General features: G+C 46.1%; 1 long non-coding RNA gene across 1 annotated transcript; it reads left to right on the top strand.

The window, feature by feature from the left end:
- The first annotated feature begins 301 nt into the window (after nucleotides 1-301).
- Nucleotides 302-21,493, top strand: LOC110351168 (uncharacterized). Its single transcript, XR_002398283.2, has 3 exons — nucleotides 302-1,232; nucleotides 16,692-16,876; nucleotides 20,074-21,493. It is a non-coding gene; the product is annotated as an uncharacterized LOC110351168 (long non-coding RNA).
- The last annotated feature ends 1,866 nt before the right edge of the window (nucleotides 21,494-23,359 follow it).

Raw genomic sequence — 23,359 nt, 5'->3', positions numbered from 1 at the left:
TTTAGCTCATTCTCCAGCCAGATCAAGGACCCTATCACCCCAACTTATTTAACAAACATTGACTAAGCCCCTCTGGTGTGCAGGAGATAGTGATGAGTAAAAAGAATTAGGAGCTCAGCACCAGGGAGCCTACAGCCCAGTGTGCAGGTGGGTACACATCAAACAGCCACAAAAGCAATGCATACTTCCAAATTCCATGCTGCTGGGGAGAGGAGGCCTTGGGATGGGGTATAACCTGAGCCTTGGGATGGGGGTGCAGCCTGGGCTTCGAATCGGGGTGCAGCCTGAGTATCACCTCTTTTACTTCCTCTCAGTCTATTGGAGTTTTGGGGCTGGCAGGGAGGTCATTTGAACTGGAATGTTCTATAGAAAACTCCAAAAGCCTGAAGGAAAATGAGAGTTTGTGCTATTTTGGTTTCCTCCTATCTTGTGCACTCATGGGGGGTGGGGAGAATGTTGAAGGTAAATGCCTGGAGAAACCGCCTCAGACAGCCCTGCTTACCCCAGCATCTGCTCTGGGTCCTGTGCTCTGCTGGGGAGGGGCCAGGGCAGAAAGAGGCGCAGGGAGGGGCTGTGGGGGTGAAGGCCCAGGGAGCAGTAGAGAAAGGGGAGGGAAGCAGGGGAGGAGATGCTGCAGCTGTCTGCACAGCCCTGTGCCGGCCCGCTGTGCGGTGAGTCACCCACAGTGCCAGCTCCCACGTCCTGCCTCTATTTTTATATCAGCGCCTGCTCATATCTGACTGTTCAATAAGCCTTCCAGCTGGCAGGGCAAATCTGATGGCGGAGGATGAGGACTGAGGGAATGATTTAGAGGCCTAAATAGGAATTACAAAGCGACCCTTTCTCACTGGGAGCTCTTTGCCTTTAATCACTAGGTGCTATGAACACTGCTGTGCAGGGACAAGGGGCCAGCAGGGGAGGGGCACGGAGAGTCCAGCAGACCCTGGCCTCGGCCACCAGCAGCCATGGCCACCACCTCAGACACCATGGCAGCTGCAGGAGAGCAGCTGTGCTCAAGGCCACTTAGATGGGGCTCCCACGTGACCAGGCTCCTAAATGTACTGCAGGGTGTGTGGTGGACACCCAGAAGCAAGCACAGGGACTGGCATCCACAGTCAGATGCTCTAGGGCTTCTTTGTTTACTTTTATTTTTTGGAAACAGGGTCTTACTATGTAGCTGGCTTTGAACTCACCATCCTCCTGCTTCAGCCTCCTAGGAGCTAGAATCACAGGTATGCACCACAGCTCCGGTTCCTGGGGTTGCCATTTTGCAAGCGGCATTACTTTGTGCAAATTGTTCGGTCTTTTCAATTTCCCTATGTGTAAAGAGAGTTTCATGCTCAGCTTTATGCACTGGAAAAATATACCAGCCAAGGGAACTCAGGGTTGGTGTGAGCTGTGAAAAGGCCCTGGTGGGGACAGCCCACTCCTTGGTGTGCCTGGTCAAACATTGCCCCACAGCCTCACAGGGAGCAAGCATTGGCTTTTCTTGGCTGTGATGAGCGCAGAAGACTTTCCAAGGTCACTGACAGGGGCCAAGGACAAGAGGTGCTCTGCCTTGTCCTTTGTTCAGAACCTGGAGCCCCTTTGGGGGGTAGTCTCCTCATCCAGAAGTCTTTGGGAGTCTCCAAGATGACATTCTGTCCTTCCACCAGACTCTATGGCCACGCACACCCAGATCTGACCACCTTTATGTCCTGGTGCTTACTTGTTCACACGGCATTGTAATGTGGGTGTGGCTTATATGGGTCCTTGTGCCTTATAGGTACTGAGAAGAGGCAGGTGAGGGTCTCGTCTTGTTCGGGAGGCATCTGGGTGAACTAGGGGGATGCAGGTCCCTTCTGGTCATGACTTTTGGAAGGATGACAGCCAGAGCCAAGGTGTGCCCTGTGTTCCCAGGATGGCATCCTCCTGCTGCGTTCTTCCAGCTTGTGGTCTGATGGAGAAGAGTCAGGGCCTCCATGTTCAGAACTGATGTCCCAGAGCCTGGGACCCAGCTACTCCTAGGGCTCAAGGGCCAAGCCTGTGACTACCCTGCCCACCCCAGCACAGGCCTCCCATTCTGGAGACTCCTGGAACTGTCCCTCCTTACACTTAGCTTGACCCTAAAGGAGGCAGAGGGACACTGACAAGTGTCCTTTCTGCTCCCATCCTTGAGCAAGTAAGCACAGCTTTAAATACACTTTACAGCCAAGAGCAGCTTGGGTGGGTATCTCTAGGCGTGTCTTATGCTCTGGGAGAGACAGAGGCTCCAGACCCCACAGAAGGCCCAGGGACCAGGCAGCTCAGCATACAACCTATGCTCTCCACACCTTCTCCACCCACTGTGCCTGCTCTGGGCACCATGGCAGAAGCCCAGCTCTTCTGGAAATGTCTTTGGTGCCTTGGGTGCCTGGACCAGGGCTTCTTGCCCCTTGTCCTCAAGGTTCAGATGCCCTGGCTTTGCTGTGTACCTGCCCTGGCAGCAGGGTGTCCTCCCTTGACCTGTGGGATACCTTTTGTCAGACTCCAATCTCTTACCTGGGTCTTGTTATCTTTTTTTTTTTTGGTACTGGGGATCGAACTCGGGTCCTTGTGCTTGCGCAGCAGGCTGCAAAACCACTGAGCTAAATCCCCGGCCTGATGGGTCTTGTTATCTTGAGCCCATACTTCCCTTATAAAGAGGGCCAAGTAGTGCCTTACAGTGGGGCCAGCAGGTGAGACATCTCTGCCACCATGAGGTAGGACCAGGGGCAGGGGGGCAGGGGTTCCTCTGAGAGCTGCCTGCCAGGAGGAAAACAGAGGGTCCCACTTAACAGAGTCGAGAAGCAAGGGTGAGGGCAGATCACAGTCACCACTACTGCTGTATCAGGGACTCTGCTTCTCCCAAGTTAGACTGACCTGGGGTGTGTGCTGGGGGTAGGAGTCAGATGGGGACAGGTTAACTCCGTCTCCTCCAGGTGACCTCCTTAGGTTCTAGCTCCTGCTGTTTATCACTCCCTATGCACAGCCACTTGCCTGGTCCTAACCAGACTAGAGCACAGGGGTGGGTCTTGGGTAGCTCCTCTGTGGTCTGCAGAGCAGGGCAAGATGGTGTTGTGGGCAGAGCCTTCTCTGCTGGGCATTTGGGCAGGCCTCAGTGGGACAGCTGGGCACATGCCTGCCATTCCGCCCAGCACGCTCATCCTCTCAATATAGGTGCTGCTGGCCAGGCAGCCTGCTGCTTTAGGGCAAGGCTAGTGGGGACAGGCCAGGGCAGGCACCAGCTCTCTCTCCTTGCATGGCCAGGGCCTGCAGGCTGCCTTCTGATTTGTGTGTATTATTAGGCCCTAGGACTCTACAGCCTGGCGGGCCTTGTAAGGGTGGGGCCTGTTTGTGTGGGGAGTGTGGTCAGGGGTCCTCAGCATGGCTGGGACACTAGGTCAGGTCTTCTTCTGGTCAAATGCAGAGGTTGGGACTGTTTCCAGCTGTTCCTCAGACTCACTTGTGGGCCTGCCTTGCTCAGCTGCTCCTGCAACACCTGTGGCTCTTTGTGTTCTGTGAATTCACTTGTTCTTGGCTGGCTGGGCTAACTTGCTTCCCCGTGGTAATGTGTTACCAGGGTGGTTAATGTTATAATCCAAAAAAAAGTGTTTTCTTTGTAAACTGGGAAGTATTGCTCCTGGAGAAGCCCACTTCAGCCTATACCCATGGGTCAGGGGGATTGTATGCCCTGCCAGCCCCACACACCTGACTATGTGACAGTGACTGATGGGAGGGTGGCAAGAATTGGTAATGAACATCTTTGGGCAAGGGGACCACTACCCCTTTCATTGGCTTCATTGAGCAAAAGGGTGTGTCTGTCCATAGCACCAGGCCCTGCTGCCTGAGCCAATCAACCTGGGCAGAGCTGACACGGACAGTCTGGGTATCCCCTGTGCCTACTGGGCTAGGCCAAGGAAGCAAGTCAGCTGGGCTAGCTGCTCCTGCTCTGGGCAGATTTTGTGTGAGAAGCTGGGAGCTGCACACGAATATGAGGAAGCCTGGTGAGGACTTGGCAGGCTGTGGCAGTGGGGAGGGGTCCCCCTGCATAGCAACTACCCAAGCCTGCAGTGTCCTCTGCATACCTCCTGCACTCATGGCACCATGTGCCCATATTTCATCTTCACATCTGCATTGGGAGCATGTGTGTTGTCATCAGAGTCTCTCTGTGCCCATAGTGACACCCAGGGCTCCTGATAACTGGCTCCTGAAGGCCACTTTGTGGGTTTGGGCAGACCCCTAAAATCCCAGAGAGGGTGCTTAGTACCAGATGTCCCATAACCTGGTCTTTTCCTGTAGGACTAGACTGCAGAGGGAGTACAGCCTTGGGCCACGGCCATGCTGTGGACCTTTCCCCATCTGTGATCTGGCAGGAGGATCATGAAGGAAGGCCAAGGCCCTCAGCCTGTGCAATGCCAGAAACTGGGTGGGAGTAAGGGGGCCCCTCCTGAAGGTCAGAGGCATGTGGCATTCCACTCAGGATGGGGTCTGTCCTGTGAAAATACCTCTGTTCTCCCAACCTGGTGGTCATCGGCAACACCCGTGTCTTGTCCCAGGGTCCCATCCAAGGGACCACATTTTATCATGAATGGGTGTTGGACCTTGTCAAATGCTTTTTCTGCATCTATTGAGAGGATCATATGGTTTTTGTCCTTGGCTCTGTTAATATAGTGTATTACATTTATTGATTTGCATATGTTGAACTATCTCTGCATCCTTGGGATGAATCTTACTTGGTCATGGTGTATAACCTTCCTGAGGATTTGCTGCATTCTGTTTGCCAGTATCTTATTGAGGATTTTTGTGTCTATATTCATTAGGGAGGTTGGCCTATACTTTTTTTTTTTGGTTGGATCCTTCTCTGGTTTTGGTATCAGGATAATGCTTGTTTCCAGAAATAAATTTGGGAGTATTGTCTCCCTTTCAATTTCATTAAAGAGTTTGAGAAATAGCAGCATTAGATCTTCTCTACATTTCTTGTAGAATTCAGCAGTGAATCCATCAGGGCCTGGGCTTTTCGTTGTTGGTAGGTTTTTAATTACATCTTCAATTTCATTGGCCAATATTGGTTTATTTAGAATTTTTATATCTTCTTGATTCAGTTTGGGTAATTCATATGTATCTAGGAATCTGTCCATTTCTTCTGTATTTTGCATCTTACTGGAATATAGGTTCTCAAAGTAGGTATTGATGATCTGAATTTCTGCAGTGTCTGTTGTGATTTCACCTTTTTCATTCCTAATTCCATGGATTTTTTTTTTTTTTCCAGTACTGGGGATTGAACTCAGGACCTTGTGCTTGAAGGCAGGTGTGACACCACTGAGCTAAATCCCTGGCCCCTTTTTCTTTCCTTTTTTTGATAAGGTTGGCTAAGGGTTTGTCAATTTAATTTAATCTTTCAAAGAGCCAACTCTTCAATTCATTGATTCTTTGAATATTTTTTAGTCTCTATTGCATTAATTTCTGCTCTGATTTTTATAATTTCCTCTCTTGTATGAGCTTTAGGCTTGACTTGCTCTTCTTTTTCTAGAAGCTTGAGGTTCAACATCAGGTTATTTGAGACTGCTCTGTTTTCCTGATATGGGTATTCACCACTATAAATTTCCCTTGTGGGACTGCTTTCATTGCATCCCATAAGTTCTGGTATGTTGTAGTGGCACTATTGTTTAATTGTAGAAACTGTCTTGTTTAACAACCCACTGGTTGTTCAGGAGGGTGTTATTTAATTTCTATGTGTTTATGAAGTTCTTGTGATTTCTTTTACCATTGATTTCCAATTTTATTGCACTATGGTCTGGTAATATGCATGGGTTAATTTCAATTCCTTTGCATTTACTTAAGCATGTTCTATGAGCTAGTATGTGGTCTATTTTGGAGAACATCCCATGTACAGCTGAGAGGAATGTGTATTCTGATGTTGTGGGGTGAAACATTCTGTAGGCATCTACTAAGTCCCTTTGTTCAAAAGTTTGGTTCAGTTCTAATATTTCATTGTTGATTTTTTGTTTAGTTGATCCATTTGTCATAGTGGGGTATTGAGGTCTCCCATTACAACTGTATTAGTGCTTATTTGATTTTTCATGTCTGTTAATATTTGATTTATATAGTAGGGTGTGCTGCTATTTGGTGCATATATGTTTATGATTCTTATCTCTTCCTCTTGGATTGTTCCCTTTATAAGAATGTGGTGACCTTTTTTGTCTCTCTTAATCAGTCTTGTTTTGAAATCCATTTTGTCTGCAAATAGAATAGCTACCCCTGCTCTTTTTCTGGTTCCTGTGGCATGGAGTCTTGTTTTCCATCCTTTGACTTTCGGTCTCTGAATTTCTTTTTGAATTAAATGTATTTCTTGCAAGCAACATATTTTTGGATCTTGCTTCTTGATCCATTCTGCTAGTCTGTTTCTTTTGATTGGTAAATTGAAACCATTAATGTTCATGGTTATAACTGACATGTATTGACTTATCCCTGTCATGTTATTTTCTTGTTGTTGGCTCCCTTCTTTCCACTTCTGTTTAATTTCTTGCCTTGCCTGGATTCATTCTTTTGGGGTTCATGAAATTGTAATCTTTCTTGTCTTTTTCTAGAATATCCTTCAGAACACTTTGGAGAGCTGGTTTGGTGGTCATAATTTCTCCAGGTGTTCTTTGTCATGGAAATATCTTATTTTTTCCATCAAAAATTTTTTTGGTACCTGGGATTGAACTCAGGACCTTGCGCTTGCAAGGCAGGCATGGTGCTGCTGAGCTAAATCCCTGGCCCCATTTTCCATCAATTTTGAAAGATAGTTTTGCAGGGTACATCAATCTGGGTTGGAGGTTGTTTTCCTTTAGGCTTGGAACTTCAAGCTCTTCACTTCACTTCAAGCTCTCCTTGACTTGGGAGTTTGTGTTGAGAAGTCTGCTGTGATTCTGTTGGGCTTTCCTGTATAGGTGATTTGTTTCTTTTTTCTAACAGCTTTTAATATTCTGTCCTTGTGTTGAATTTCTAGAATCTTGACTATTATATGCCTTGGGGAAGATTTTTTTGATCATGACTAATTTGAGACCTATATGCCTCATTTATCTATATGTCAAATTCTCTTTCCCTGTTTGGGAAGTTTTCTGCCATTACTTCTAAGAACAGGTTTTTTAATGTCATTTGTATTATCTCCTGGTTTTTCATTGACTCCAATCAATCTTATGTTATTCTTCTTTGCATCATCCTGTAGCTGCTGGATTGATTTCTTGTAGTCCCTTGCTATTTTTGAGAAATCTCTTTTCATGATTGCTAACTGCAATCCTGTCTTCTAAATCTGATATTCTGTCTTCACATTGGCTCATTCTGCTGCTTTCAATGGAGTTTTTCATCTCCTTGATATGTTTGAATCTATTTCATGGATTCCATTTCTTTCCTATGCTGAGCATTCATGGTCTCCATTGTTTTCCTGAGCTCCTCTATTTTTTTAATTTGTATCTGCTCTAGAGTCACTAAGCATGTCTTTCATTCTGGTCACCATCTCTGTAGTTATATGAGAAATTATTTCTGCTTTGATTTTTTTTCTAAAGCTTCATTCATCTGCTTTGTTACTTCTGCTGTTACTATTTCAAAGTCCAGGTAGGTGGCTTTTGGATTATTCCACCTCACTGCCTTCTGGGTTTGCCTTCGGTGATCAGAAAGTCTAGGAGGGAGGGTTCTATCTTGTTTAAGTATCATCTCATTTTCTTTTTTTTTTTTTTCATTTTCTATTTTTAAAAAAAGTTTAATTCCTGGGTTGATGCTTGTAAATTGCTTATGGCAAGTAGCTTTATTGCCAGTATTCAAAACCCTTAGGGAATGACTATTTCTTTTTTTTTTTTTTTTTGGTACTAGGATTGAACTCAGGTCCTTGTTCTTGTGCAGCAGGTGGCAAAACTACTAAGCTAAATCCTCAGCCCCAGGAAATGACTACTTCTGAAAGGTGTCTTCCAGGTGTAGCTGGATTCTGGGTTTTGAGTCTGTTGCGAGATCTTACCTCTTCAATTTATTGGGGATGAGAAGTTTCTGCCTACTTTGCCTAGTGCCTGGTTCTTTGGCTTATAGTTTTGTTTTGTTTTTAAAACCCTTAGGCAATCTGTCTTGGTATACCAGGAAGAACAACTGATTAGCATAATTATGTCACCTTGGCTAAAGTATAAAATCAGCAATAAAAATATAATCAAACACAGCCTAGAAAATGAGAAACTCTTGTAACTATTAATTTGCCACCTTTAACCATATGAACTATATTTGTGGTTATATAACAAAGTCTAAAACAAGCCAGAAAATTGTATGCATTAAATAAGCCCTTTATATGGTGATCTTACCCTTAGGGGAGAAGATTTGAAGGGGGTTGGGGGGAAAATAGAGAAATAGAAGAAGAGGAAGAGATTAGAAGCAAGGCTAGAGGACAAATGAAGATTGTACAAACTTTGGGAAACTGGTGAAGAAGATAGAAGAGAAAGAGAAAGGAAGAAATAAAAATAACAGAATAGAACAACAACAACAACAAAACTAGAAACTGTGTTCAAACAATCAAGAAAAAATGAAACAAAACAAGAATAAGAACAAGAAAAGAGGAAAAAAGAGAAAAAAAAGAAAAAGCAAAAGCAAAAAAAAAAAGTTCAGTTCAAGGAGTGTCTCTGCTGTCACTGGTAGACAATGTGAGCAGAAAAAGTCCAGAGCCAAAATGATTAATCCCACCAAGACAGGTATAGCTTTACAGTGGGGTAGTGGATAATCCCACCAAGCCTGCACCTTTAGGTCCACTGAAGTTCAAGCTTTTTTTTTTTTGGTGCCAGGAATCAAACTCAGGGTCTCACACTTCCTAGGCAGGTACTTCTCTGCAGAGCTACATCCCCAGCTCAAGCTGATTTCTGGCTATGAGGCTGGAACTGGATTTTTTTGAGCCTGCAACAGTACATATGCCTCCTGCTGGCTTGAACTCAGCTCCCTGCTCACTTGAACTCCACTCCCTGACCTCCTGCTCACTTGAACTCAGGACCCTCACTGCTTACACTTGGAGCCACTAGATGGAGCCAGCCAGTGGCTATTCTGAGTTCCGAGCTCTGTTGGCTTCTCTCCAAAATGGCTAGTGGCTAATCACCCTCTCCTGGGTGATCATTCAGGTGAACCTGAATAACTCACCAGCCACTGCAGTCCGCTGTGTCCACTGCTCTGTTCCACTACTGAGTTTCTCCATGGAGTCCTTTGGGATTTTCAGTGGTCACCGTGTGACTGCAAGTTCAACCCACTGTTCCCACACCATGAGCCTGGGCTCTGAGAGAGCCAAGCTTTTCTGCTTACTATCTCTCTCTTTGCTCTCTCCCTGTGGACTTCAATTCTCACTTGAGATCTTTCCTGGGTCCTGGGCACCCACTTCCCTCCTTCTTCTCCTCCTTACACCACTACATTCAGTGTCAGAGCAACAAATCTTGAAGAAGCTCTTTCTCTGCTGCTCACCAAGCTGCCATCTTCCAAGGCACTGCATTTGATTATCTTGGTTATCTTGTTTTCTGATGCTCCTCTGGGCTGTGGCCATTTCTAAACCTTCCTTTGCTTTTTATGACCTCAACAGCTTTGGAGAGTCCCTGTCAGGTACTCTGTAGAATGTCAATTCAGGTTTCTCTGATGTTTTTCACACAGAGTGGGACTGTGGGTTTCTGGAAAGAATACTAGGGAGACAAAGTGCCCTCTTGTTCCTGTCATGCCGGCACATGGCATCCCTCTTGATGATGCCCACTTCATGGCTTGGTGGAGGTGGTATCTGCCAGCTCTCCTCCTAAGGTACCCCTTTTGCACTTTCCCTATAGTTTCCTCTGGAGCCCAGGTTTGGGGATTAAACTCTATCTCTGGGGTGGGGAATGTCACATGACAATTTGAATTCTTGTAAGGGGGCCCTGCCCCTTCTCACCCAGTATTTTCTTATTCAAACATAACCTGTGTCAACTGGACTTACCTATATTTATCTTACACACTGGGTTATAGACCAATGCTATTTTTCTTATCTTATGCTCAAATTACTCTATCTCTGGCCATTAGCAGCTCTTTCAGGCTGGCTCCTGTGTTCCTTTGCTTACAGAGCACTTCCCTGCTTTGGGGTACCGCAATGTACTCTAGGCTCCTGCTGTCATTTTCTGCTTGGAATCAACCATTTCTTCGAAAGTCTAGTCCTAGTATCAGAGAACAGTGCTGAGAAGTCAACACATGGGCAGTTGGTGCTTGTTGCATTAGGGTTAGGTGTCATTTCTGGGCACTCTGCAGATGGCTGGGGGCCTGGGTGTGTGCTCACTTGTCTGCTCTCCTCTCTGATTGGCTGCCCATTTCTTTGTCTGCACGTGTCCAGTGAGCTTGTGTTGATGTCGCTGATAATCTCATACAATGAAGTTCTTTTGGATAATTTTTAAAGGACCTATAAACATCAGTGGATCTGGCACTGTACTTTCTCAGAGGCAAATGTGAACATGAAAACAGAAGGCTTTAGTTCTAAGCATGGGACAAGGATCTTGGATTTTCCACAGGTGGAATGAAGTCAGCTCAGCTCCATTGTAGGCGGCCACAGGACTCAGTGACATCTGCTTACACTGAGGACAATGGTTTCCTGTTTTCTCTGTTGTCAGCCATCATGTGACTGTGCATAGAGACAGTGATGCCCCACACATAGGAAGAGCAGTGCCCTCTTTCTAGAGCCAGCCCTGGTTGGGAGCAAGGACATGCCATCTTCCTAGTAACCCTGTCCCTCTCTGATCACTGGCCACCATTCTTACCCCCTTTCTCTAACTGTAGGGCCTCACTCAGCAACTCCAGGAGCTCACACCAGCATACCTGCTGCACAGAACAGTGTCCCTGCCCTGGTATACTGGTGCCTGAGACTCCCTCTTCTGAGTGGGACAGGTCCAGGGTGCTGGCCTATGCTCTTGCAGAGGACATGACCTGGAGCATAGAAGGAGGCCTAGAATCACAGGCTCTTCTAAGAGGGAGAAGAGGTCAGAGTCATGGGAGGATGACAGTGGCAGCTGAGGTCAGAGAGGTCTGTGAACCAGGAGCACAGGTGGCCTCACAGGGAGTGGCTTCTCCCCAGACCCTCTGGGAGCAATAAAGCCTGGCTAAGAACTTGCTTTGAGACCTGTTTCAGACGTCTGACCTCAAAGGGTGTGAGGTGGTGAATTTGTCTGTTAAGCCTCTAAGTTTGTGGTAATTTGTTACAGCAGCCATAGGAAATAAACATCAGACTCTTGAGACAGGGCCCTGGATTACCCCTTCTTGGCCTGGACCCAACCTTCTAGAGGGCAACAGGGACCACGTGGGAAATGGGCACATTTTCCTTTGTGGTCCATATTGCAAACATGGACCCCAGGGTAACTGTCATGGATGTTCATGCAAGTATCTGGCTCCGCCACATCAGAATCATATATCACTTACATCATTCTTCCCCAGAATGGGAAAAACCTGATATTCTCTTTTTAGAGTTCTTGCTGACCTCTCTTTGGAAGACAATTGTTATCTGCCTTTGCTACTTGGAGCATCTCCATTTTCTGAATATCAGCTACAACAATAACCTGTGGATAGGTTTGCTTTCCCCCTCCATGTAATAGTGAATCCCAGGAAAAGCAGCTTCCCAAAGCAGTGTGCATGAGGCTGTGAGCATGTGGTCTGTGTGTATTCCAAGCCTCTCCAGAAACAGGAAAAACTTCTACTGGGATTGTAGAAGCCCTTGGAAACTCTACTCTGTTCTTGGTGGATTGTAGCTGGTTTAAGACTGAGCCATAAAAAAAAATCCTGTGATGTAGGCAGCCTGCATCTCCCAGCAGAACCCTCCAGAGTTAAGAAACACCCATCTGTGAGCACCCCAGAGAGCTGGGCCCGGTGGGCCAGCCCCATGCTATTAGGGCTGTCTTTTCAGAGTTGATGTGGCTACCTTTTGCATATGTTACCTTGTGTACATGTTGCCACGCTGACATTATTGTTCTCATTTTACAAATAGTAGTCTTTTCTTTTTTGAGGGGGGAGGATTGAACCTGAGCTCCCTGAACCCCTACAGAAAACTGAACCTGAACCCAGGGCCTTGTGCATGCGACTCAAGCACTCTACCACTAAGCTACCTTTAGCTCTTTTTGAATTTTATTTTAAGACAGGATCTCACTAAGTTGCCCAGGCTGGCTTCAAACTTTTGATCCTCCTGCCTCAGCCTCCTGGGTAGTGGAGACTACAGGTGTGCCTCACCTTGTTGGGTTTAGCATATTCATTTTTGAGAGCTTGAGATACAGTAGGACCACAGCTAGGCTTCTTCACTAGTGTAGTTTTTGGGAGCCAAACTACATGGGTTTGACCCTTGGTTCCTTTCTTACCAGCTGAAAGACTTTGTCCTGTGCCTCCATTTCCCCACAGGAAAGAGTATCTGTATTTACTTTCAGCGCCCTATTGTGAGGATCCCATGAGGTGATACTGGCAAAGTGCTCTGAACGGTACCCGGAATTTGGGAGCCCCACATTGTTCCTTGAGGCAGGGATTTGAAGCTGGCACTTGAGTTTCACCTGCCCTGAGCTGTTGCTGGGACCTTGATTGCCCCACCCTGGACAGTAGCTCTAACTGGATCAGCTTCTGTGGTGTTGATCCCTGATGGGTGGTCAACTGGTCTTCCGCAAAAGCACCAAGACACCTCTGTGAGGAGGAAAACAGTCTGCCCAGCAAATGGTTTTGGGGAAATTGGGTGTCTGTAAGCAAATGATTAAAGTTTACTCCTTGTATGAAAGATTTACTCCTTGTATGAAAATTGTCTCATAATTGATTCTGAACCTAAATGTAAGTAAGAGCTACAAGTGTAAAATTCTTGGAAGAATACACAACAGTAAACCTCTGTGGCCTTGAAATAGGCAAGAATTTCTTGGATGTGACACCAAAAATCACAACCAACAAAGAAGAAGTAGGCAAACTAGACTCACTAACATTAAAAACTGCTGTAACTCAGTGGGTAGAGTGTTTGCATAACAGGCATAAGTGTGTCTATCTGTACAGCAGAATAATACCCAGCCATAAAAAAGAATATAGAATATTATTCCACCATAAAAAAGAATGAAGCACTGATTCATGCTGTAACATAGACAAACTTCCAAAATGTTGCACTAAGAGAAAGAAGCCAAGAAAAAAGGCTACATATTGTAGGATTTCATTCATATGAAGTACCTAGAATAAGAGCATTCTTAGAAACATAAAGAAGCTAAGTGGTAGCCAAGAGCTGGGGTCTGGGGGAATGGGGAATAACTACCAGAACACGGCGGGGAGACTGCCTACTTGGGGGGTGCTGTCCCTGCTCACTGGGGCTGGTCCCTGGGCCTCTTCCAGGCCCTTAGAAAGGCAAATCCCTCTCCTGCTCAAAGGTCTTGCACACGTTTCCCCCTCTGCTCAGCCCTGTCCCCCTGTCTCAGCATGGTAGCCCCTCACTGTCCCCTCTGCCCAGGCCTGTCCTCAATTCTTGGCATGGTGGCCCTTTTCCTTCTCCAGACCATGAGCAGAGAGGCAGTTTCATTGGTGACTGGGGTTTGCTTCAATCAAGGATGGAAGACACGGGCACAGAAAACAGTGTTGTGAGGAAGAGAGTGGGTCTCACAGAGCTCTGGATGAGGGGGCCTGGCAGGCCACATGGGCTATGCAGGCCACAGAGGAGTGGAGGGTGCTTATAAGGCAGAGGGAGGGAGGGCACTGCGGACCAGGGCCTGCACTGTGTTTTCCATAGAAGGAACAGCATGGCAGGCAGTGGTTTGGGGATCAGCTAGTTTGAGTGGCTTCAGGGCCCTGGGGCACAGGACGTGGCTACCCCAGGGGCCTCCCTGGATGGGTCCTGTCATGGGTTTGCAGTGTGCGTCATTTTCCTTCTCTCCTCCAGTTTGGTCTGTTTCCTTCACTGGAACACAGGCTCTCAGGGAAGGGACACATCTGTCTCTGCACACCCAGTGTCTAGGACAAAGAGATGCCCAATGAAAGTTAGTGAATCAACAGATAACTGAGTAGAATTGTATGCCTGTTTTGACACACTCTGAAACTTTAAAGTCTCTTTATGAAGTCCGTGTGTGTGTGTGTGTGTGTGTGTGTGTGTGATATCTCAATTGGAGGTTCTGCACATCTGTCTCTCAGCCGGCAGCTCCAGAACAGTTTCTTCTCTGCTGCTGCCCTGCCCCAGCAACTTCAGTGATCCTGAGTGTTTGACAAATGTCCCCACTGTGACCTTGCAATAAAGTGTTACCCAGAAGGGAGGATATGGGAACCTATAGCCACATCTTATTTTCTTACCAACTCCTTTAAAAAAAAAAAAGCATTTTCTGCTTGGGAAGTGGCAAAAGGGAGCAGAAAGGCTGTGCTTTTGCTAGAAGAAAGCGTTGGAGGTGTCATCAGCTGAGCTTTTCCTAGACCGGGTTTCCAGTGGGAAATAGTGTGTGTGCTAATTCCTGCAGAATTAACTCCTGCTCATGTAATTCTCCAAATTGGCCTAGTGTGTGGCTGGCATCTTCCCAGGCAGATGAATTCCTCTTGGCTGTGGAGCCACCCGAGTGACAGTGAGCTGGAACCAGAAGAAAATAGGGACCGAAGCCAGGTAGGCTGCCAGTGCTGGGCTGCAGAAAAACAGAAGAAAAGAGAAAAAAAAATGGAGAGAAAGGCTCAGTGGCCATGGGAGGGGGGAGAAAGGGCTGAATAGACCCCCACCAACCACTGTTATTATCACTTTTTCAACCTGTAGAAATTTGATGGGTGAAAAAAATTTGACTTCTGGCTTTATTTGCATTCTTTATTTACTAGCAAAGCTGGTTTATTTTTGTGGGATATGTGAGTAATATGCTCACTGGCTGATGTATTCCTCTTAGGATTTGCCTGTCTGTAGCCTCTGGCCATGTGTTGAAAGGCACACCCATTTCATCTGCTCTTCTTGCCAGTCTACAAGACCCTTCACACCCTGATTTCTGGGCTGATCCACACAGGGTCCATCATGTTGTATGGATTATGATCATGAGGAAGCTTCTTGCTGAATGCAAAGCCAAGAGGATTTGCAGCTCCACATGTTGTCAGCTGCATGCGTGTACATCTTCGTGGTTGGAATCTAGTTTCGAATTTTATGCTGGCAAGAAAAAGTCTTGTCACTGGGGACAATGAATTTTCTTACCTCGAGTGTCTGTCATCAACGTGCCCAAGGGCACCTCCTGACCTTTGCCAGCTCTCAGGATGCCTGGCTGGTGTGGTGAGAAGAAATGTCAGGTGTTCACAGCCCCAGCGACAGGGGGCGAGCTGTGGCAGGGACTCAGACCAGGAGGACAAAGCTCTCTCAATTTGCTGGGGTGCTGGCAAAAAATGGAAGTCTTCTGGTCTCAATGAAAATGTGAGGGAGTATGTTGGTTAGCCATGGGGACACTGCTAGAGTTGTGTGTGTGCACATGCATGTGCGTGTGTGTGTGAACTTTTACTTCCTCTCCATTTCTGCACTGCTTGAGTTCATCACCTGGGTTCATGAGCTTTCCTGATGTTTTACTATAAAAAGTCTCAAGTATACAGAAATGCATTGAGGACGCTGCAGGAACACCTACACGCACCACCAGAGTCTATGTAAGCACCCATACCCGCACCTGCCCATCTCTACTCACCCTTGGTCCCTCGGATGCTTTGATGCCTTTCAAGGTAACTTGCATTCCTGAAATGTTTGTTGTAATCAACTTTGTAGTGTGTTTTAAACAGAAGTGTTTAAAGGAAATGATCCTTAAGATTATACCTGACTTCAAGGATGACAAATACAGCACTCTTTAGGAAAAAAGATTTCAGGCCCTCTACTGAGGAAAGTATTTTTCCTTAATTTCTTTGCTATAGATGACATGTGAAGTTTTGTTTTTGCTGTGGAAAAGTGAGAAAATAGAACAAAAAGAAAAAAAGTGAAAATTACCCAGAGAGGCGATTTTGCTGTGTTTATATCTGCGTTTTCTCAGTACAAATAGATATAAATAAATAAATGAGATCCTGTTTCTCTAACCTTGTCAAAGATAAGTGAGGCAGTTGTGAATATCTTTCCATATGAATGGAGATGTTATCTGCTAACCTTCAAGGCAGCCCATGGAGGTCAGTGCCACTGCCCCACATTGTTCATGGGGAGACTATGCTGAGAAAGGCATCACACAGCAAGTACTAAGCGCAGAGCCAGAACTTGAATTCAAGTCTGGCTTAACACCAAGCCCATACACTCAACTATTGCATTGGTTTCCAACCCCAAAGAAATTAGCATTCCCGAATGAGTTCTAAGAAATAAATAAATGCCTTTGGATTATGGAAACTGCTTTTGGCAATAAAGGTAGCATTTAGAAGTATTTGGCTACATTAAGAGATGTGGTGGCAGGGCCGGGGATTTAGCTCAGTGGTTTTGCTGCCTGCTGCACAAGCGCAAGGACTTGAGTTCAATCCCCGGTATGGGGAAAAAAAAAGAGATGTGGTGGCAAGTGTGACATCCAGCTGGCCTGCTCTGAGCAGGTGATAGAGCCTGGAAAGTTGTGGAGCTGCAGGGGCCTTGGAGCCCTGGGCAGATGCAGAGGCTCGACCCGCCCTGTGCTTGGTGCCTCCTCTTGGAACATTTGTTTTGTTCTTCCCTTCTCTTCAGGCAGGTGGTTTTCTGGGTTCTCTGGTCTCCCTTAGAGAAGACACTCTCAGCTCCAAACTTGCACTTGCAGGTCCCACTGTTTCAAGCACAGCTCTCTTTGAGTAATTCCAGGAGTAAGAAAAATCTGGCTGGAATCAAGGACCTGTCCATGGCCTGGTGAACAATGGCTGGGGAAAGTGAGTCCTGGCCCAGACATGGCCAAGGGGATTTCACTCTCATGATCAAGAAGGGAAGAAGAGACATCCCAAGGACAAGGTAAGCAAATGACCCTCAAAAGATTTTACCTGCGCTGGGCATGGTGGTACATGGCTATAATCCCAGAACTCTGGGAGGCTGAGGCAGGAGGATCAAAAGTTTGAGCCCAGCTAGGGCAACTTAGTGACTTAGTGAGATCCTGTTTCACAATAAAATATTAAAAGGGATGGGGATGTAGCTCAGGATGAATGCCCTAGGTTTAATCCCCAGTACCAAACAAAAACAAAAACAAAAAACCATTCATTTGGTGGAGACCAGTGGTCTGAGAGCCAGCCAGATTCACATCCTGGCCACTACCACTGCTGGAGCCCTCACTGCCACTAACCCCTCCCCAAAAGAAGGGCCAGGGGACCCGTGTGTCCTTAGCAGATGCACAGGCATAGAACAAGCATGGATTTCAGCATGGATTTCCCTGACGACATCAGTGTTTCACATCCGTGTGTCACAACATGAGGGCTCGGGCTGTTTTATTATTATTATTATTATTATTATTATTGGTGTGTGTGTGTGTGTGTGTGTGTGTGTGTGTATTTTACTGGGAATGGAACCCAGAACCTTTTCACTGAGCTACATTCTCAGTGCTGTTTTGTTTTTTAAGTTTGAAGTAGGATCTTGCTAAGTTGCCCAGGCTGGGCTCCAATTTGGGATTCTCCTGACTCAGTCTCCCAGAGTGCTGGGATTACAGGCATGTGCTATCACATCTGGCTTTGCTCTGAGTCTTTACCAGATTTCAATGCCTTTATTACTTTTCTTGGAAAGGCAAGTACTTGCAAACAAAATCCTACCCCACCTCCTTTTCACAGTCTTGTTCCAGAAGAGACTTAGGATCATTTATACAAGATGATAAAAGATGAAACCTATAGAACTTGCCTTTGGTGTAGGTTTCAAGTCCCGGGTTCAGAGGTGAAAGTCAAGGCCTCACTCTGCTCTGCACACTGCTTCTGTAGTGATGAAGAGTTGCAGGCACCAGGAGGGAAGGCTCCAAGATGTTCTTCTGTTCCATTAAGATCAGCAGACACGGTGGCTCGTGTGTCTCAGGGCATGTGCAGGGAAGCAGGGAAAAGAATTTAGCAACCTCTGAACTCTTGGTCTCGTCCATGTGTACCGAGCCTATTTCACGTTTTCACAGCCACATTTTCTTGTATCCCCATGAACATCCTGCTCTGAGCAGAAGAAAATTGTATGCTCCTAGGAGTGATATGAATTTGATTATGATTTTGCAGGAAGGGCCTGAAATGATACTGTAACGAGGAGAGAAATGGATAAAGGTGTAAACAAATGATTCATCACGAGGAAACCAGCACATGGCTGAGCCCCGTTATCTACTTGTGCTGATCACATACAGTCAGGAAAAACAGTTTGTACCTTCACATGAAACAAAAACAAGTCACTCTGTCTAGTTCTGGCCCCCAAATAATACCATCTTGAGTGTTTTCCAAGAGCCTGGACTCCTTGATAGAAACAGCCTCGTCTCTGACTTTGGAAGTAACACAGAACTGTGTGTAATTATGTGAGCAGCTGGTGTTTTTATTAAAAGGCAAATGGAGGCCTGCAGTCCCAGCACTCCGGGAGGGTGAGGCAGGAGGATCGAAAGTTCAAGCCCAGCTTTGGCAATTTAGTGACTTAGCAAGACCCTGTCTCATAATAAAAAAGTGAGAAAGGGATGAGGATGTAGCTCAGAGCAAAGACCCTGGGTTCGACTTCCCCCAGTTCTGCAAAATAAATACATTAATTAATTAAAATAATTAAAATTAAATTATAAGCACTGGGAGGGCAGAGGCAGGAGGATCATGAGTTCAAGGCTCACCTAGACTACAGGCAAGACTCTGTCCCAAAAAATAAAACAAGGGCCAGGATTTAGCTCAGTGGCACTATACCTGCCTTGCAAGTGCAAAGTCCTGAGTTTGATCCCTGGTACAAAAAAAAAAAACCAAAACAAACAACAACAACAACAACAAAATAAAAGCCAAATATATGGTGCATGCCTGTAATCCCAGCACTCAGGGGGCTGAGGCAGGAGGATCGCTGTGAGTTCAAGGCCAGCCTGAGCTACATAGTGAGACCCTGTCTCAAAAAAACCAAAAAAAGGCAAATGTAAACATCATAATCTTGTGGGTTTTTATTTTAAAGTTTTAAAACTATTCTATTTTTTTAAATTACATACTATTATGTTCTTTGTTAGGCCTTTTAAACATTAAATACAGATGGTCTTTTAAAAAAACATTTTTGGATTACCTGGCTTTATTGAAGTCTGGCTTCCTTGCCCCTTTTTGCACATAAACTATTTTCTTTTTAAAATAGTTATTGTCTCTAACTGTTCCCTTGATAGACATAACAGATGTTTTGGGCTCGATCCCCTCAAATTCATATGCTGAGCCCTAAGCCCCAGGATGAAGAGTTGAGGGCCCTTTGGGAGGTGGCCAGTCAGGAGGGAGGCACCGCCTGGTGGGACTGGTGCCTGTGGAAGGGGCACGAGTCTCACTCTGTCTCTCCACTGTGTGACGTGCAGTGAGCAGATGCCGCCTGCTGACCAGAGGACAACCCTCACCAGCCTCGGAACTTGACACCCTGCTCCTGGATGTCGGGCCTCCAACACTGTCAGAAACAAATGTCTGAGGCCTATGAGCCATGGTCTGTGGCATTTCGTTGTAGGAGACCAAACAGACCAAGATAGCTGCTGACTTGTTGCACCAGAGAAGAGGAGGAGCCCTGTTTACCCCCAAACTCTGCTGAACCCCACAACGGGGTCATTTTAACCTGAGTGGCTAACAAGGGCCTCTTATGGGAGGCCATGGGCACAACCAGCCACAGCACCTCCTTACAGGCTTTCCTGAGTCCTCTTCCACGGGACATGGTACTGTGGGGTTCATGACTGCTTTCATAAAACTCTGTGAGCTCTCATTCCCAATACACAGGTCCTATCAGGAGTCTGCGATGCTTCCATCCCACCTCTTCTTCGCAGTCCTGTCCCAGAAAGGATTTAGGACCATTTACACAAGGTAATAAAACATGAAATAAAAACAAATGAAGAGGCTGGTACAGTGAGGGCTAGAAAGCTGAGATGGATCAAGCATGAAACACAGGCCTCGATGGGGGAAAGTGGACACCACATTGGTTCTGAGCTTACGGACAGCTTGTGTTAGGAGACAAATACCAGCAGGCATATTTTTGTACTGATCATGTATTTTTTGTTCTAGTGCCTGGACATATTGGAGACTTATTGACCCTGGAAGATGCCCTTCCTTGGTCAGCAATTCTTAGAGCAAAGGACACCCTACTCTCCTGGTTGTCACCTGGACGACCCTGCACCTGTCCTAACCACCCTGGGCCAGGTATAGACTGCTGGGGACAACTGCTCAGGGAACTCAAATAGGCAGATCCCCAGCCTGCTGCCAGCCCCACTGTTTCTTCCATGGAAAACACAGCACAGACTCCTGTCCACCGTGCCCTCCTTCCGCCCCCTGATTGCCTTGTACTTCTTCCTGCCCTGTCTGAGAGGCCTCCTGCTTCTAAGACTCTGAGAGCAAACCTCTTCCTCACCATGGTGTTTTCTTCCACTCCCCACTAAAACAAACCCCAGTTGCCTTTTAGTATGGTTCCTGGTGTCCCATGAGAAAAATAAACCAATGTTCAGAAACATTCTCACTCATGACAGTGAGGCCACACATGGGGATGCTTATGGAGTCCCCAGGGCAGAGGGCTTGGCTTCTCCACCTTTCTTGAACCCAGGAGCACAATACCCTGAGCTACAACCCTAGCTTCTCCTTTAATTTTATTTTTATGTTTCTGCGGTACTGGAGATTGAATCTAGGGCCTTCACCCTTTATATTTTTTATTTTGAGGCAAGATCTCACTTAGTGCCCAGGCTAGCCTTAATTTGTGATCTTTCTGCTTTAACCTCCTGAGTATCTGGGATTATAGGCCTGCATTACTGCACCTGGCTTCTTTTTTTTTGGTCTTCATTGCTGAGCAGTTTCTAAGACTTAATAGATATGTTTATCTTAACATGGTAGGAAAATGTTTGACATATTAGCTGATCATTTTTATTCTTGATATTTCTTTCTACCCTAAGAGGCTAGTTCAGAAACAAAAAACAGAGTAAATTCTTAGCCTCTATTCTAAAATGAGTTCTTGAACACCCAGAACTTAATGTCTTGCAAACTAAGGGCTTCCGTGGCAAGACTTTGGCTTTAGGAGGAGAAATAAAGTATTGAGAATCAATATCTTGGAATCAAAGGAGTGAGTGTACAAAGTTCACCTGGGAAGGGCAGGTGTCAGGAGCACTGACCTGTCCATCTCCTTCACAGAAGGCCCAAACCTTGAATTTGAAGTCATAGATGAATACAGTCCTCCTTCTGACTGCAGATTCCACGTCTCCAGATTCAACCAACTGTGGATTGAAAATATTTTTTAAAAAATTGCATCTGTACTGAACATGTACAGATGTTTTTCTTGTTATTCCCTAAAGAATATAGCACAACGACTATTCATGTGGCATAAACATTGTGTTAAATTATTATAAGTAATCTAGGAATGCTTTAAAGTATACAAGTGGAGCAGGGCTTGGTGGTGCACTCAGGAAGCTAAGGCAGAAGAATCGCCAAGAGTTCAAGGCCAGACTGGGCTACATGGTGAGTTCAAGTCCATCCTCACCTATGTAGTAAGACCCTGTCTCAAAAAACCAAAAATAAATAAATAAATAAATAAATAAATAGTGGTTGCACAGAGGTTATATATGAATACCACACCATTTTATGGAAGGGATTTGAGTTTCTACTGATTTTGGTTTCTGCAGGGTGTCCTGGAATCATCCCCTGTGGGGACTGAGAGACCAAGGTGTACACTTAAATAAATACTGGAAGGACACTGCATCCAAATGAGACTATAAATGAACACTTTCAATAGGATTTCTCTAGTTTCCTGAAATAAATATTACCTTTATAATATTTTTAAAATTAGCTTAAAAGCACAGTGGCCCTGCTCTGGTGGCCCTGTGCCTCCCTGAAGGTATAGTGGGCTAGGCCTGGGCTTTGTCAGCTATGGTCTGGCCAGTGGAGTGGCAGGTGGCCCTCAAGCCAGCCAGGCACAGAGAATTCTGTTTCAGCCACCTCATCTGGCCCTGCAGAGGCCTGACCAGAGCTGGCTAGTTGGTGGTCACTGAGGGGCAGGGAGACCCAGTTCTCCCCAGGGGTGGGGCACAGGTGCAATGGTTCAGCACGTGGAGGGACTCTTGGCCTTCTTGCTTCCTTTTCTTTACCTGTGCCTCATTTCTTTTTTTGCTTTTGGTACCAGGGATCGAACGTGGGTTCTCGCGCTTGCAAGGCAGGTGGCAGAACCACTGAGCTAAATCCCCGGCCCCTGTCCCTCATTTCTTGCACCCTGTCCTACTCCAAACACTGGCCTTTGGGGCCTTCATGATGCTACCTGGCTGATAAACACTCCCTAGGAGACCCCCACTTGCCCCAGTGAGCTGACCTTACCTTCTAATCAGCAAGCTGATGGTACCATCCCTGCTAGATAGGAGTGACTAATTGACTAATTTTATTGGGCCAAGAATCCTTGTGTTTTAAAGTTGAGTATTTGCAAAGAAACACAGAAGGCTATTGTCTTAGTCCATTCAAGCTCCTATAACAAAACACTGTAGACTGGGAAGCTTATAAACAACAAATAGTTATTGCTTACAGTTCTGGAAGCTGGAAGTCCAAGGTCAAGATAGTAACAGATTTGTTATCTGATGAGGGCTCTGTCTCTGTTGTATAGTCACTCTCTCACAGTGTCCTCACACACCATGGGTGGACAGCTTCCCTAGGCTTCTTTCCCATTCACGGACTCTTCTCCAGGAATCTTACCACCTGCCACAGGCCCCACCTGCTAACACCATCACGCTGGGACAAGGTTGCAGCATGTGCATTCAGCAAGAGGATTCAGTCCAGTGTCACATGTCATGCCATGGCACAGGCCGAGGGAGCTGTTCTGTAGCTTAGACTGTGTGATGCCAGCTCAGACTTGTCACTGAGACCCAGAGAGAGGCTTTCTTATCTTCCTGCCCTGCACAGAGCAGAGTCCAACACCAGAGCATACTCTATCCCTGTCTGAAGGCGCCAGGGTCTAGTTCTGAAGACTGTACAGGTCCCCTGGGTTGCTATGGGGACCAGCCTGGACTTCCCTGAAACTTAGACTCTTCTAGGGTAAAGCTGGGTCCAGGCCAGCATTTGAGAAGCACTGATCAAGTGCTGATCTGATCTTTTTTTTCTTTCTTTTTTTCTTGGTCTGGTCTTTTCTGCTCACTGCTGCATGCCTGGTGCCTGAAAGAGCATCTGTAGAGTGAACAAATGGGCAGGGCTATGTAGGGTCCCCAGGTTTATGCTTTAGATGACCACAGAAAGCCTCTTAAGAGAAATAAAAGTAGAAAAAAAAACTATTTCAAAATAGAGTGAGAAATCACAACCAATTGCAAGCTTGAAGAACCTGTTAGGACATGTT

Source organism: Heterocephalus glaber, unplaced genomic scaffold (assembly GCF_053883595.1).
Source record: "Heterocephalus glaber isolate CG9 unplaced genomic scaffold, H.glaber_assembly_v1.0 deba00001472, whole genome shotgun sequence".
NCBI lineage: Eukaryota > Metazoa > Chordata > Mammalia > Rodentia > Bathyergidae > Heterocephalus > Heterocephalus glaber.
This window is presented reverse-complemented; position numbering and strand designations above follow the sequence as displayed.